Source organism: Diceros bicornis, chromosome 9 (genome assembly GCF_020826845.1).
Source record: "Diceros bicornis minor isolate mBicDic1 chromosome 9, mDicBic1.mat.cur, whole genome shotgun sequence".
In the NCBI taxonomy this organism is placed as follows: domain Eukaryota; kingdom Metazoa; phylum Chordata; class Mammalia; order Perissodactyla; family Rhinocerotidae; genus Diceros; species Diceros bicornis.
In genome coordinates this window covers 72,035,436-72,051,387 of record NC_080748.1, presented here as the reverse complement: position 1 = coordinate 72,051,387, position 15,952 = coordinate 72,035,436, and the positions used below count along the sequence as shown (strand labels likewise).

Sequence of the window (15,952 nt, the reverse complement as noted above, 5' to 3'; positions counted from 1 at the left end):
AGAAGACATTTCTGGGTATTACCATTACCCTTCTTCCCTGCTGGCCCAGCTCCAATTTTGTTCTGGTGTCTATACTCCATGCAGTCCTGTGATTCAGAAAAAGTGGATCCAACTACCTCAGGAGATGAATCTAGGCCTTTCAGGAATTCTATTCTCTTGCCAGTGATTGGTTTAAGAAGGGTCATATAACCCAATTCTAACCAATAAGATGTGAGGATAAGTCTGTTACAGGGGACACTTCTGAGAAAAGTTTTTTCTATTGTTCTTAAAAAGAAACACAAGTCAGAGACAGTAGGTCCTTTCCTTTCCTGCCTTTACATATTGGTGTGATAGGGTATAGTGCTTGGAGCTTTTGCCACCTTCTTATGACCAAGAGGCAAGGTGACTGACATTCTGAGGATGACCGTGCAGAAAAGCAGAAAGGATCTGGGTCCCCAGAGAATATTGAACTATCCCTGTAGCAACTGTGCCTTTGGAGATAATATATTCCCTTTTGTTTAAGCCAATTAATTGAGTTAAAGTAATTTTCAGCTAAAAGCATCCTATCTGATACAGGAGGACTTATCATCTCCATTTTACAGACAGAAAACTGTGGCTGAACAGGGTTAAATAACTTGCTAAATCACATAGAATTTTGTTTTAATACAAAGGAAGTTCACTCCTTTAATAGTGATGTGTACATGCCTTATTTATGACATTTTCTGTGAGAATCTGAGCTCCTGACAGTCATCTCCTTTGTTAAAACCCAATAGTAGGGAGCACTTGCTCTGCACCTCCTAGCATTCAGTTATACACTGGGCCAAATCATTCTCTGGTTGTTTTTCAAATGTTCCTCTATATCCCCAACTAGAAAATAAACTCTTTGAAGGCAGGTCCATAGCTCCTCTGGCCTAGCACAGCACTGGGGTACACAACAAATGCTTAATAGAGATAAGAAAAATTGATTGACACATGACTGAGTTTGGATTGTACTGACACATTAATAGTCTAATTTTATGGGGATAATATAAGTAATTTAAAACTCTCTGCAGGGTCCTTTTTTCTTTTAAGGGCAGCTGCCGTAAATTCATGCTCTATATTATTAATAATAATAAAATTTAATAATTATAGCAATAATAGAAACTGCTATTTAGTGTTTATGGGCCAAACCTTATATGTGTGTGTGTCCGCATATAGATACGCACACACATATGTTTATATACACACACACGTATATCTACTTACACATATATGTAATTTTTAATCTTCACAACGACCTTCTGAGGTACATATTAATGTCTCCATTTTACAGGTAAGGAAACGTTCTCTGAGAAAGCAACCTAATCATGGAAACCAAATAAAGTAGCCAAGTTCGAATTTAAAAACATATCCCTTTGGCTCCAAGGCCCTGCTTTTTCTAGTCTGCCATACTCTTTCCATTTATGCTGCCTTTACCTGTATAGAAGCCAAGGAGGGATGGCGTTGATGATGACAAGTCCTTACTCCCCAAACCAGCTCTGGACAAGATTCCAATAGGACCAGCTGATGAGAAGTCGACCATATGAACGAAGGTGGGTGTCCACGTGTGTCTGCATGGCGCTTTGTCACATTTCCTTCAAGTCTGTTAAATGGTAAAAAGATTTCAGTCCTTCATAACTTTCTATCACAGAATAAAAGCAAAATTTTCTTCACCCAGAGCCTTTCCTAGACACCAACACACTCAGTTTTAACTTTAGGTAAACAAAACGAAAAGAAACAAGGCTCTAAATGTCCTCTGTACCAAACAGACCCTCATTTCTGTGTGTGTGTGTGTGTGTGTGTGATGTACTGGGGGAAGGCTGACCTGCTCTCCTGAGGGGTCATATCAAAATAGAAGTAGAGTGCTTCACACCATCTTTTCCCCATTAAATGCTCTAGTCACAGCACGTGGAGCCTTGAGTGTTTCAAGGGACTTTGCCAATATTTGGGTCCAAAAAATAATTATCAGCTTCAAAATATCAAAAGAAAACAATATCAAGATTTATAGTTATTTAATTAAATATTCATACAACTTAACTGGTAACAACTCCATTCATTGCCAATTTAAGTATTCATAAAAGTTTTGTTATTGAATGCAATTTGAAAGGTCTGATTTTCTCACTGCACAGGCATTCCTAAACATATACACTATTTGTAGAGGTATCTATAATAGAGATGTCAGAGCCAATCATAAAATAAATGAGTTACTTGTAGCCACATAATTTCAAAGCAAAATCCTTTGCAAAATGATTCCAACAAAACATATGCTTTAGGGGCTGGCCCCGTGGCTTAGCGGTTAGGTGCGGGCGCTCTGCTGCTGGCGGATCCCGGGCGCGCACCGACACACCACTTTTCCGGCCATGCTGAGGCCGCATCCCACGTACAGCAACTAGAAGGATGTGCAGCTGTGACATACAACTATCTACTGGGGCTTTGGGGGAAAAAAAATAAATAAATTTAAAAAATATATATATATACTTTACGTAGGATGGGAGTGCATTTTGACACGTGATCTAATGTGGGTGGAAACCACCAGAAGTGTCCAGAACCAAGGCCGGCTTTGTGGGCATACAACCTGTGCATTAGCCCAGGGCCCTGAGATTGGTTTAATGCTCTGCTGTCGTCATCTTGGAAGTCTTTTTTCTTTTTTTTGTGAGGAAGATCAGCCCTGAGCTAACATCCGTGCTAATCCTCTTTTTTTTTTTTTTTGCTGAGGAAGACCGGCTCTGAGCTAACATCTATTGCCAATCCTCCTCCTTTTTTTTTTTCCCCAAAGCCCCAGTATATAGCTGTATATCATAATTGCACATCCTTCTAGTTGCTGTATGTGGGACGTGGCCTCAGCCTGGCCAGAGAAGCGGTGCGTCGGTGCACGCCCGGGATCTGAACCCGGGCCGCCAGTAGCGGAGCTCGCGCACTTAACCACTAAGCCACGGGGCCAGCCCTTGGAAGTCTTAATAATTTTTGAACAATGAGCCCCTCATTTTCATTTGCACTGGGCCCTACAAGTTATGTAGCTGGTCCTGTCCAGAACTTAATAAGGTTTTAAAACAGCCCTGGGTGGAGCTATGTATCATTCTAAAACAATAAAGCTGTTGCTTCCTTTTGCTTTGGCTTGTTTTTAGCTCCTGTGTTTAATTCATTTGAAAAATGTTTGAGATTTTTGTATTTCTTACAGGGTAGCCCAGATTTTAAAAGTTGGGGACGCTTTATTCTACATGAAAAGACAAGATTCCCATTAACCAAAGACACAGACCAACGTCGGGAGGCATTACAAACAGTGCCAAGAATTCATGAACAATAAAGGGTACTTCAAAATTAAATCCAGACTAAGGACTTCCAAAGGTACTGGAGGCCAAATTGCATCCAGGCTAGGAACCAAGAGTGAACAAACACTACCTCCACAAATTAAATTTTAAGTGGCTGCAGGACATTTTCATCTAGTTCAGATAAAGTTTTAAAATGGTTGGATCCACAATCCATCAAATTGCTGTCCAGACAAAGGACGGCATTTTCTGTTTGGGGAAGCCAGGGGAGGAAAAACCTTGGGGCCACATCCTGCTGATATCCTAGGAGACTCAATGGCAGGATAAGGCCCTGAGTGTTCACGCCGCACTTAGCCCTCCGCTTTCCTCCCACGCCCTGAGGAGTCAAGAGCCAGGTGAAGACATTGCCGTTTGAGGACATAAAAGGAAAGCCCAACCTAGGGATTGGTGAGCGAGCACACACGCCCTAGAAGTCTCCAGTGCTCTTTGGACAGGCTCAAGGGACGGATAGCCAGTGGGAATGGTGTCATTCGCCATCATCCTCATCAGTTTTATTATTTAAATAAAATTTATTTTAATATGCTGGCTAATTTTTTTACTCTAAAAATAATATCTGCTCACCACAATTTAGAAAATATAGAAAAAATGGAAGAAGAAATCACCCATAATTTCACTTCTTTAAGAGAAACTATTACACCATCAATTCTTGGGTATATTTCCTTCTGGTCTCCTTTCCACAATATTCTTTATTTTTATATGGATTGTGTAAAATATATATTCATATTGTATATATATAATTTTGTTTCCTTTTTCCTCTTAAATGGCACAGCACAATCAGGATAAATAAAAAGTAAAAAATTTAAGATAGTTGAAATAAGTCAAAATATATCAGTTATAATAAGTTAAAATTCATTAATTTTAACAAATAAGAGAAAGAAATTGTCATGTTAGTTGAATATCAAAAACCAGACCTATGCTGTTTACAAGAGACAAAACTAAACCATAAGGACTCATAAAGTTGAAAGGAAAAAAAAAAAGGAACTTTAATTACATACCAGGTAATACCAGCTAAAAGAAAGCAGTAGCCATAGTCATATCATACGAAATATATTTTATCCCTAAAATAAGATCTCAATAAAAATGAAAATATTACATAGCAAATCTTGAGAGATACAGATGAACTGTAGTTATCAGGAATTATCTGGTATCTATATCTATTTTGCAACAAGATGGTTGTTCCAAATTCCTTGGTGTTCTTGGCATATGTTGCCACTCCACCACGCCTCACCCACCCCAGAGCCCAACACACACACATTTTTGATAAAGGCGTGATCAAAATAATCTTATTTGGATAGTTGCTACAAGATGGTTACAGAAAAGCATGTTCCCAATCCTTTCTAAATTAAAGAGATTATTCACTTTAGACCTTCTGAGTGCATCCAAGGAAACTATTGAAGGAAAGGTAAGTTTCCCTCCCATCCTAGAGCCCCTGGTCACCGTCTCCCGAGGCGACAATTGTTAAGTGTTGTAAAGTCCTTTGTTCACACACACGGTGGATGCTACTGGTTTTGGTTTTTCACAAATGAGACATATATAAATACTTTTCTCCCTCTTGCTTTTTTCAATATATGATATATTTTGGACAGCTTTCTCTATCAGCACGGAGATCTAGCTCTTTGTTTTTGATTCCCTGGTATTCCACTGTATTCATGCCCCATATTTATTTAACCAGTCCTCCACTGATGAGCACATGTATTGTTTGCAGTCCTTGCTATTACAACCAATTCTGTGATGACATCTTCCTTCACAGATGTTGACACAAATGCACCACTGTATCTTTAAGATGTATCCCTGAGTACATTGTTGTGTTGAAACATATGTCCATTAAAATTTTGACAGGGGCTGGCCCGGTGGCGTAGTGGTTAAGTTTGCAGGCTCTGCTTCCAGGGCCTGGGGTTCGCAGGTTTGAATCCCAGGTGAGGACTGACACACCCTCATCAAGGCATGCTGTGGCAGCAGCCTACATACAAAACTGAGGAAGACGGGCACAGACATTAGCTCATGAGCAATCCTCCTCAGCAAAAAAAGAGGAAGATGGCAACAGATGTTAGCTCAGGGCCGATCTTCCTCACCAAAAAAATAAATAAAATTTTTGACAGATTACTTTTTCCAAAAATTTTCACTAAGACTTATAAAGGCGTCTGGTTCCATACCCTAGCCAAAATATACATTTTTTTGATCTTCTGCACTCTGTGAGGTGAAAAGTTTTATCTCATTACTGCTTAAATTTGCATTTCTCCAATTATGAGCAAGGCTGAACATCTTTTCTCCAGTTAACAAATGATTTGCATTTTTCCCCCTATGAACAGCCTTCTGGATCTTTTGTTCAATTTTCAATAGGATTGTTAGTATTTTTCTTACTGATTTATATGATATCATTGTAAATTAAAGGAACAACCCCTTTTATCTGCAGCATAGCTTGCAATTATTTTTTCCTGGCTTGTCATTTATATTTTGACTTTTCTTTTTTTTTTTTTGTGAGGAAGATCACCACTGAGCTAACATCTGATGCCAATCCTCCTCTCTTTTTTTTGTTTTTTTGCTGAGGAAGATTGGCCCTGAGCTAACATCCGTGCCCATATTCCTCTACTTTATATGGGACACTGCCACAGCATGGCTCTACAAGCAGTGTGTCGGTGCGTGCCCGGGATCCGAACCGGCAAACCCCAGGCCGCCACAGCAGAGCGCACGCATCCAACTGCTTGCGCCACCGGGTTGGCCCCTTGACTTTTCTTTACGTGACTTTTTAACAGTCTTGTTTTCCATGGTGTCTGGCTTTATGCCTCTTTTAGAAAGTCTTCTCTAAGCCAAGATTATTAGAAAGAAATCACCTATGTTTATTTCTGTTATAGATTCATTTTAAAAATATTTAAATCTTTTTTTTTTTATAATTTATTTATTTTTTTCCCCCAAAGCCCCAGTAGATAGTTGTATGTCATAGCTGCACATCCTTCTAGTTGCTGTATGTGGGACATGGCTTCAGCATGGCCGGAGAAGTAGTGCGTCAGTGAGCGCCCGCAATTGGAACCCGGGCCACCAGCAGCAGAGCACGTGCACTTAACCGCTAAGCCACAGGGCCGGCCCAAAATATTTAAATCTTTGATTGATATATATTTTTTTGGTGTAAGGTGGGACATATGTATCAAATTTTATCTTTTCTGAATAGCCTGTTACCTCAACACCATTTATTGAGGAGTGTATCTGTTCTTCAATAGTTTGAATTGCTGCCTTTATCATACAGAAAATTCCTTCATACACTGTCATCCAAAATTAGAGTCTATTGTGTTTCATTACTCTGTTGGTGTCAGACTAATTATTTTAGCATAGGTTTTTGCATTTCTTCTCTGAGGTGTCAACTCACTTCTAGTCCCTTTCTACTTTGTCTTATCTTTAAGCACATTGATTCCTTAAGCCCTTGAATTTCTTCCTGGAGGTTTTGCTTCAGACAGGCCATATTTGATTTAATGAATTAGTATTTCCCCTAAATTTCATTCTGTTACCACCCAAAGTGGGGGGATCATCTGCCTGCCACAAGACATGCCAAAAGTCAAGAGGCAAGGTGGGAGGAGAGAAAGGTCTTTTTATTACAGCTTGCTAGCAAGGGGAAAGATGGCCAACTAATGTCTGAAAAAACCATCTTACAGAACAAAGACTACAGTCCAGTTATATAGGAAGCTGGTCTCCTGGTCGGGGGAGGCATCTGGTCTCAGGGTGGAGGCAAACATCTCATCTCAGGGTGAGGGCATCCATCTGATCTCCAGGTGGGGGCATCCGTCTGATCTCCAGGTGGGGGCAGACATCTGTTCTTAGTTCCTGGTAGTCTTTTGTTTTACTGGATATGCATCAGAGACCGGAGCAATGCCCTATACCATGATCTTTCAGTTGTCATTGATGATGGGTGTCAGCATAGACTCTCTGCCCGGGGGTCATCACATTCCTAAGGAACTCAAAAGAACAAAGTTATCAACTTATAGAAGCAAGGAGGGGCCATAAAATCCACAGAGCATGTCTGGGTTAGTTAATCAGAGGTCATTCAAAGTTACAGTAGGGTTTCTTTTCTGCAGTATGGCTTCCCTTATGTCAACCTTGTGTTGAGCCAGTATCAATTCCCCTCTTTTGTTGTTCATCCTCAATCTTGAGGGACATACTGTTGATGAGGGGCATAGGTTGTTTCATTGCATTGAACCAGTCTCTTAGTAAGATGGTGATGCAGGTGGGCTCCCAAAGTTAGGCTTATATTGTGTAAGAAAGTAACCAAGTATTTAATAAGACAAAAAGAAAAACAAAATTAATGGCAGGGGCAAATTATAAACCAGTTTCTGAGGACAGGGTGCAGCCAGTCAAAAAGATTTCTAGATGTCAGAGTCAAAGCATCCTTTGCAGTTTGAAATGTCTCTGATGGTGTCATTGGGTATTCAGGTATCTTTCTGAGTGGCTTACATGGCAACAGACACGAATCTCTCTTAATTTTATGTCAAATCCACCAGCTTCAGTTTGCAAGGCTTCAGGAAAAAGGGCAGGTTCAGTTCTCAGTGATTCCAAAAGAAAATGATGGAAAAAATAATTGAAAATTTTTAGTTTGGAGATTTGTAGCCAGATATTTCAGGAGGCTAGAAGAATTCAGGATCCAGTCCAGTTAACAGATATGACAAAAACCTCAAAGACAATTAACAGAACCATAATTCAACATTCACAAATGTGTATTATAGTTTCTATTGAAACATAGTTTTTCTTTCTAAAGTCATCCTCATTTTTACCAAAGATAGCCAAATTAAGACTAACTAGTTTGTAAAATAAGTCTAGTTTCAATAAATTTGGCCCAATTATTTACATAAGTACAGCAAGAATAGCAACTGATCATATAGGCTCTTTTAAATCTGCTTTGCTGGAACTCTTTATAAGGAGTCTCAGATTGAACTTTAAAGGCCTCTTAAGGCCAGGAAAGCCAAGCCAAGGACTATGTCATCAGACTAGCCTGTAATACATACACATTTGGGTGAATTCCTCTCTTCTTTTGAGGTTCCTCAAAATATTGAGGTTTCAGGCACCTGCCAGATAAGTGACCTTCCTTACTCATCCAGGTAAGATTGCTTAGAACTTCTATAAACAAGGTATTAGGCCAATATTTCCAAGTGGCTTTATTCTAGAAAGTCAACCTTTATTCCTCAAAAGCTGTCTGGTCATATCTGAGTCTATATGTTTTTCTCAAATATAAGATTCCAGTCAGACTTGATAATATAACCAATGTTTCCAATTGTGTCCTGTTATAAGGAGAACAGATTCTTACTGAACTTATGCAAATAACTACATTGCCATGAAAACAATACTCACTCACCAAGAGTTTCCAAATCCTGGAGGGATCAGGTAGGGAGAAAAAGATAAAGGTTTCAATTCTGCTTACAATGGTATAATTTACCAAATTGCTATAAATCGTAGTTAACTTGAGAGAAAAGAGAAGATTTCCTTAAATTTGAAAAAAACAAAACATTAAAAAATCAGCAATATTTCAAACAAAAGTCATAAAAAGTATAATCATCCTCATTAGTTCATTCAGTCCTGTGTAATTGACTCTTGATCTTAATCTTGTTAGCAGTTTCATGAAATCAGTTTCTCCATTAGAGTTCTGTGATATTTTTTTTTAACCCAGTTCAGTTTTATAATCTGAAAGTTTATCAGAAACCTGCACTCCAGAGTAAATGTCAGAGTCCTTTCCATGAATCTCTCTGAAGAGGAAAACATTTGCAAAGGCATCAGAGTAGAACAATAATTATCTGTAAACAAGACACCAAAATGGCAATTGACAAAGAAATTTGGTTAATTTTGTGACATACAACACTTTAAAATAATAACCAGAACCAGACTGATAACCAGGACAGATCAGAATTTCAGTAATGTTATACAATTTCAAAACACCTATATCAATAACATTCACCAACACAATATCACAGGTCCCCGTGAAACAATGCTTAGCTATCCATTTAACCCTGGTGACAATCAAAGATCTCAAAGGCAAACAGAAAGAGCCAAATAGTTTAAAAAAACTTAATAGAGAGGCCTCAGTCTTTTTGAACATAGGAAATTATTTTAACAAAATAGTTTTTCTGTCTTTTAGGTAGACTTACTCAAAGGTAAAGAAAAACCTTTTATGACCTCTTTATCAAGTTCAAGAAAATTATCCTTTTAAGAGAAAGAAGACTAAATTTTAATTTTGCACCAGCTTACTTTTGACGTTAAAACTCATTTACTTAATTAAATTCATTCCAGTCTTAGCCAACTTGACCATGCATAAAACTCTTTCCTCAGAGTTCCTCTTCTACAAACCTTCTATAACTTTCTTTTTACATTCAGAGTTTGTCCCATGTCTTCCTTTCTTCCATTATAGTACTTTAGGACAAATTTATCTTGCTTAACAAAACAAACAAAAATATTTTCTTTCCTTATACCTTCTGTACTGAAAACATATCTTACTTTCCTTGTATACAGAGCTGTTTTCCTAATTAATTTTTAGTAGCTTTAATTACATATATTAATTAGAATTTTTTAACCATTACAGACCTTGGTAAAAACTAAAGTAAGCAATTATGAACTGTCTTTCATATCAGCATTCTAACCACTTTTCATAATTTCTAGAAATATGCTACTTTATAGTAATAAAACACAAGGCATGTTCACTAATAGACCCAAACATATTTTAGTTTCTCTGTAATAAGAAGCCAAAAGTATATAAACTTAGATATATTTAGCAATAGTGTTTCAGTATTTTATCTTATGTGAAAATGACCTAGATACTCAACAAATTTTTATCATTTAACTTAATTTAGCGAAACTCTAAAGTTTTAAGTCATCAAAAAGAATTTGGAGGGCCGGCCCCGTGGCTTAGCGGTTAAGTGCATGCTCCGCTACTGGCGGCCCGGGTTCGGATCCCGGGCGCGCACCGACACACCGCTTCTCCAGCCATGCTCCAGCCATGCTGAGGCCGCGTCCCACATACAGCAACTAGAAGGATGTGCAACTATGACATACAACTATCTACTGCGGCTTTGGGGTGGGGGGGGGGAAAGGAGGAAGATTGGCAATAGATGTTAGCTCAGAGCCGGTCTTCCTCAGCAAAAAGAGGAGGATTAGCACGGATGTTAGCTCAGGGCTGATCTTCCTCACAAACAAAAAACAAAAAAACAAAAAGAATTTGGAAGCTGTTTTTTTCAAGTATACAGACAATAAAATATAATTATTGTACCCAGAAACTCTTACCCATTTTCATCTATCTAAATCATTTGTTTCCAACAATTATGTTTAGATTACCCATGAAAACTTCATGAGATATTAGACAAAATTAGCTATCATTTAAAGCTATTATTGCTGACAAATTTGTAACAGGTAACGTGAACTTATTTAACCAGTAAACCCAGGCTGCGTGTCTGCATCATACCCAAATACTGCCGACACTGAGGACTTGCCTATTTCAATCAAACCAACAAACTTAAACCAGCTTTCATTTACCAAAGATTAATTTACATCATGTTAACCTGAAAGACATTTGGGTTAATTTCTATTACATTTAGAATTTATGTAAGTGCTTACTTTAAGCCAATTAAACAGAACTCTTAATTTTGGCCACACCATCCAGAGGTAAAATATCACACATATATAACATACATATAGACACACATACACAGAGTCTCCACAGCTATCGTTTTAAAATTACTGTCATGAATCAGGTACAGTAATATAAAGCTCCCTAGTTACAAATCCAAATTTTGTTTTAAGACATTTTTACTAATATTTTTGGAGAAGACACTTAAGACGCTAGATTTTTTTGGTAAGGGTGCTCTTGGGCTAGATTAGCAGTTCTCAGAGAGGCAAGGCGATAAGTTTTTCTGAGATAAAGGAACTGGCTGGAATCTGAACTGCCTCTACAGCTGCGTTTCCAGTCTTACAAGGATTTTTTAAAGGACAATTGCTCTTGATTTCTCAGAAATTGGGTTGTAACTCAAATGACATTATAGGTTGATCTACCTGTCCAACTACATCACAAAGGCACAGAGAAACCACTCAAGTTTTCTCCCAGATGGAGTTTCTGGGGCATAACCCATCCAACTGAAAGTGCTTCCAAGTAGTTAAGATGCATTCTTGGGGTGAGTCTCCAGGGATGCTTGGGGCATTCCCCCTTGTGATAAAGTCAGTGTCTGATGAACAGCGGCCCACAGAAGGATGCAGAGCCCAACTGCAGGTGCCAATATAGCTAAAAGATTTAGCCAAGTCCCTCTCAGCCCAGACACTTATTCCCTGAGCCAGCACAAGGCAAGCCAGGGAGGCAAGAGGCAAAAGCCTGGAACAGGCTGGGGGCCGGGTCTCCCAATGCTGGGGTTGAAAGTTAAGTCTCTGGCAAAAAGTTTTCAAGTTTTTGATTTTACAGAAGGTCCAGTTTCTGCTCAGGTCCAGCCTGAACCTAACGTCGACTTGCTGACAACAGAGGAGGTGACAAATGAGAAAAACAAAGAAGGGAAAGAGGTGATCAGGCCTTGCCCTCATGGCCTCTTCCCAAGGATTAGCAAGATAAGGGTCACACAAACAACAGGTCCCGTGCTGGGGCATACAACCCTGGAAGGACAGTTTACAAAATACAGGTCTCCTGTCCCCGTAACTGACTCAGTAGGCACCTAAAATACTCAACAGGAGTATTTTGACAGGAGACAAAACAGAGTTCCAGATTTCAGTCAAATGACTGAACCAGGGGCAACCTGGAATCACTCCAGGTGCCGAAAAACCAAATGAGAGCTCCCAGAGGTAGAGCTCGGATTCTCTGAAACCAACCAGAGGAGAGCTCTGGTAGAACAAGGTCCTAGGAGCTCTGGTCCTAGGATTAGAACAAGGACTCTCTGAAACAAGAAACTGCAGCCTTGTCATTTAAAGGACTGACCCACAGGCCAACCTGGAATCATTCCAGGTGCCCAAACAGATTAACAGAAACCAGAAACCAGAATCACCAAGAGAGGGCACCCCACTTGGGGTTGCCAGGGTGATCAGGCCCAGAAACTAGAGGAGAGTTCCCAGTCGGGGAATCTTTGACTCTTTAAAGATTTCTTTGTTTCTTGATTCAAAAGCTCAAAAGGAGCCCAAAGTGGCCACTGTAACTTTAAATTATCCTGGGTTGTCTTGCCAGCTGTTTACAGTTGTCTCCATTTTAGGGGAATTTTCCCAAGGTGGCTGTAACAAACAAGGTAATTTCTAAAGAGAGTTTGTTATGACCACTGAGAAACTCAGTCCCCAAACAGCCAATTTTAAGCTATTTACCGACACAGACACAGAAAAACCAGACACAAGCGAACTAGTTCCCAGATTTAGGGTACAAAGTACTACAAGAGTTCCCACTCTGAGTGTGTGCCCAGATGGTCATATTGGACCCCAGATGGCCCTGCCATAAATGGAAGGACCCCAGATGGTGGGGAAGGAAGTTCACAAGTATCCTTGAGGTGACTTACCCTATTCGCGATTGAGCCTGTCCACTCACCAGATATAGCTGTTTCTCTTCCTACCACAATCAATGTTAGAAGGCAGCCGGCATCGGTACAAGAAAGCAGGAAGGGAAGTTCCCCGAGACAAAGAGAGCCTCTGCAGCCACTAGGGACTTACCCAACAAGTTGCCTGTCCAAGGTCAGTTGGCCACGAGCAGGACTTAATGTCCCATCTGGGGTGCCAAATCGTTACTGCCCAAAGGAGGGGGGCGTCATCTGCCAGCCGCAAGACATGCCAGTAGTCAAGAGGCAAGGTGGGAGGAGAGAAAGGACTTTATTACAGCTTGCTAGCAAGAGGGAAGATGGCTGACTAATGTCTGAAAAAACCACCTTACAGAACAAAAACTACAGTCCAGTTATATAGGGGGCTGGTCTTCAGGTGGGGGAGGCATCTGGTCTCAGGGTGGAGGCAGACATCTCATCTCAGGGTGGGGGCATCCATCTGATCTCCAGGTGGGGGCAGACATCTGTTCTTAGTTTCTGGTAGTCTTTTGTTTTACTGGATATGCATCAGAGACTGGAGCAATGCCCTATACCCTGATCTTTCAGTTGTCATTGATGATGGCTATCAGCATAGACTCTCTGCCCAGGGGTCATCACATCCCTAAGGAACTCAAAAGAAGAAAGTTATCAACTTATAGCAGCTAGGAGGGGGTCATAAAATCCACACAGCCTGTCTGGGTTAGTTAATCAGAAGTCATTCAAAGTTACAATAGGGTTTCTTTTCTACAATATGACTTCCCTTATGTCAACCTTATGTTGAGCCAGTATCAATTCCAGATTACTGACATATACTGTCAGTGATTTCTGATGGAGGCTCGGCCCCACAGGGTGAGACTACTCCTTAGGTAAATAGGTAGGCTCCATTATCCTGAGAGAAAGATATTTACCTTGGAATTATCTCCATTGTGCAGGGAGGAGTGGCAAGACTGCTGTCTCCTAATTATATAAATGTATGGCTAGTAGGCCTCAGAGTCTTGTAACATGATTTATCTTGTGGTAACACTGATTGCTCAGTTTAGAACCACATGAGTTGTTATATAAGGTGACTATACCCATGTTTCAGGGAGTAAAAGTTAACTAGACATTTTCTCTTTCGAGTGGCTTCAAGTCTCTGCTGTGGAGGAAGAGGAGAAAGTGGATCTGGTCTGAGAGGCAACAGACTTTAGAACATTTCAGACCCAGCCCTTCAGAAACTGGCCAGTATTACGGAATGTGGTTGAGTTTGTGAAGTGAGATAGTTGATGCCTGTGGCTTTTACGCTGTGCTGTATGCCCAGGATTATTTGGGTGTGAGGCAAATTTGACTTGGAGGAAAGCCTTCATCTAAAATTTCTGTACAATTGTTCCACCCAGCCGTGGATGTAGCCCCAGAAGCAGAGGATCAGGCCTCTTCCGTAATTCTCAGGGCAGAATCTGTTTTAGGATACTCCATGACACTGATGTCCTAGAGCCAAAATCTCTGTAATTTTCCACTTTAAAGGTAAGCTCATCAGCACCAGCTTCCCCTCAACAGCCAGAGAAATGCCAGGCCAGCCTAAGCTGGAACGGAGGGCTGAGTGGGGTATTGTCACCGACTAGTGCCCCGAGGAACTTAACGGTGGGTTTGGAAGCATTTAACTGTTTTTCCAAGTTGGTTTTCTTTTTTTGTGAGGAAGATCAGCCCTGAGCTAACATCCATGTGAATCCTCCTCTTTTTGCTGAGGAAGACTGGCCCTGGGCTAACATCTGTGACTGTCTTCCTCCACTTTATATGGGACGCTGCCACAGCATGGCTTGCCAAGCAGTGCATTGGTGCGTGCCTGGGATCTGAACCCCGGGCCACCGCAGTGGAGTGCACAAACTTAACTGCTACATCACCAGGCCTGCCCCCAACAATTTTTTCAATTTAATTTTAACCTGAGTTGGAGTCTTAAGGCTAGTCATTTTTTTCCCCCTTTTTTTAATTTGACCTTTTCATAGGTACCAATAAAACAATTATGATGAGAGCTCTCACAATTTTTTCCCCCCAATTTAGAAGTTTTCCCAATTTAAAAGATCCATCATCTGGCCACATTGATGAGTAGGATCTTAACAATGACTCATACCAAAGCTTAACCACGGATGCAAGATGCTTCCCCAAAAGAGATCCAGAGAATTCACTCCCCAAAATAAGAAAGTACAACAAGCAATGAATGTTGAGATGACAAAGTCTTCTTATGAAAGCAAATAGGACCCCTTATGACAAACCCCTGAGAGCAGACACAGCCAGGCAAAGAGGGTGTCCCAGAACCCCAGTCTACTCGACTGGCCACCAAGATGCATGCTGGTACACACATCCTCCAAATGGCGGAGGCCAGAAAGGTCACAAAGCAAAGCTCTCAAGACATAGAAGACAAAAGGAAAAAAACCTCTTCTGATATGTGCATTAACAGCTTTAGCTAAGCCTTGGGTCTCTCAGAGCCAGAATTGTACCTAGGGAGGAGGTGCCATGGGGTTGGAGATTGTGTGTGATTTACAGAGTACCTTGTCATTGCATAGACATTTTCTTGAAGTTGGCAGGGGACCTGTGTCATCTACCCCATTCTGTGACTCAACTTTTCCTTTCACGGGAGACTTCTTGAGGTGGCAAGTGCCCTAATGGTTCTTAACTGCTTGACCCATGCTCACCAAATTTGCGGCCTTTTTGGCTTCCCAGATGCCCTTAGCTTTTCACTTCATGCACATATTCCCAGATAACAGGTTTATAGAGATGTCTGTCTCTTATGACAAATGACCAAAAAAGACAGAGACAAGGAGAAATAGTGACTATTTATGGGAGGAAAAGGATCAATTAACCAGTGAATATTCAACCAGATCCTAGAGTTGCTGAGTCCAAGAAGCTAGCTTCACCAATATTTTCTCCTGCTAATCTAAATTTAGAAAAGAAAAAACAAAACTCACCACTCTTGCTTCCACTGGACCCTGCAGGCAGAGACCAGGGAGGCTAACATGGTAAGAACTCTTACCTCCTGCTGGCTCTTGTCAGGGGTCCAGGACCTCTCAGCTGCAGTAGTCCAGGAGCTGGATTTTTTATCCCATCCTCATCGCCAAACTGTAGGGGAGGAAGACTATCCTCTGCCCACTCTGGGTCCTT

The 15,952-nt window shown here is 40.5% G+C and overlaps 1 long non-coding RNA gene across 1 annotated transcript in view; it reads right to left on the bottom strand.

Annotated features, from left to right (window-relative positions):
• The window catches only part of LOC131410298 (uncharacterized), a 44,972-nt gene extending 29,020 nt beyond the window's left edge, over window positions 1-15,952 (bottom strand). The window contains exons 1-2 of the long non-coding RNA XR_009221221.1: window positions 15,825-15,952; window positions 1,435-1,600 (exon numbers count right to left, since the gene is read on the bottom strand). This is a non-coding gene — a long non-coding RNA (uncharacterized LOC131410298). The remainder of the gene's footprint in view (window positions 1-1,434; window positions 1,601-15,824) is intronic.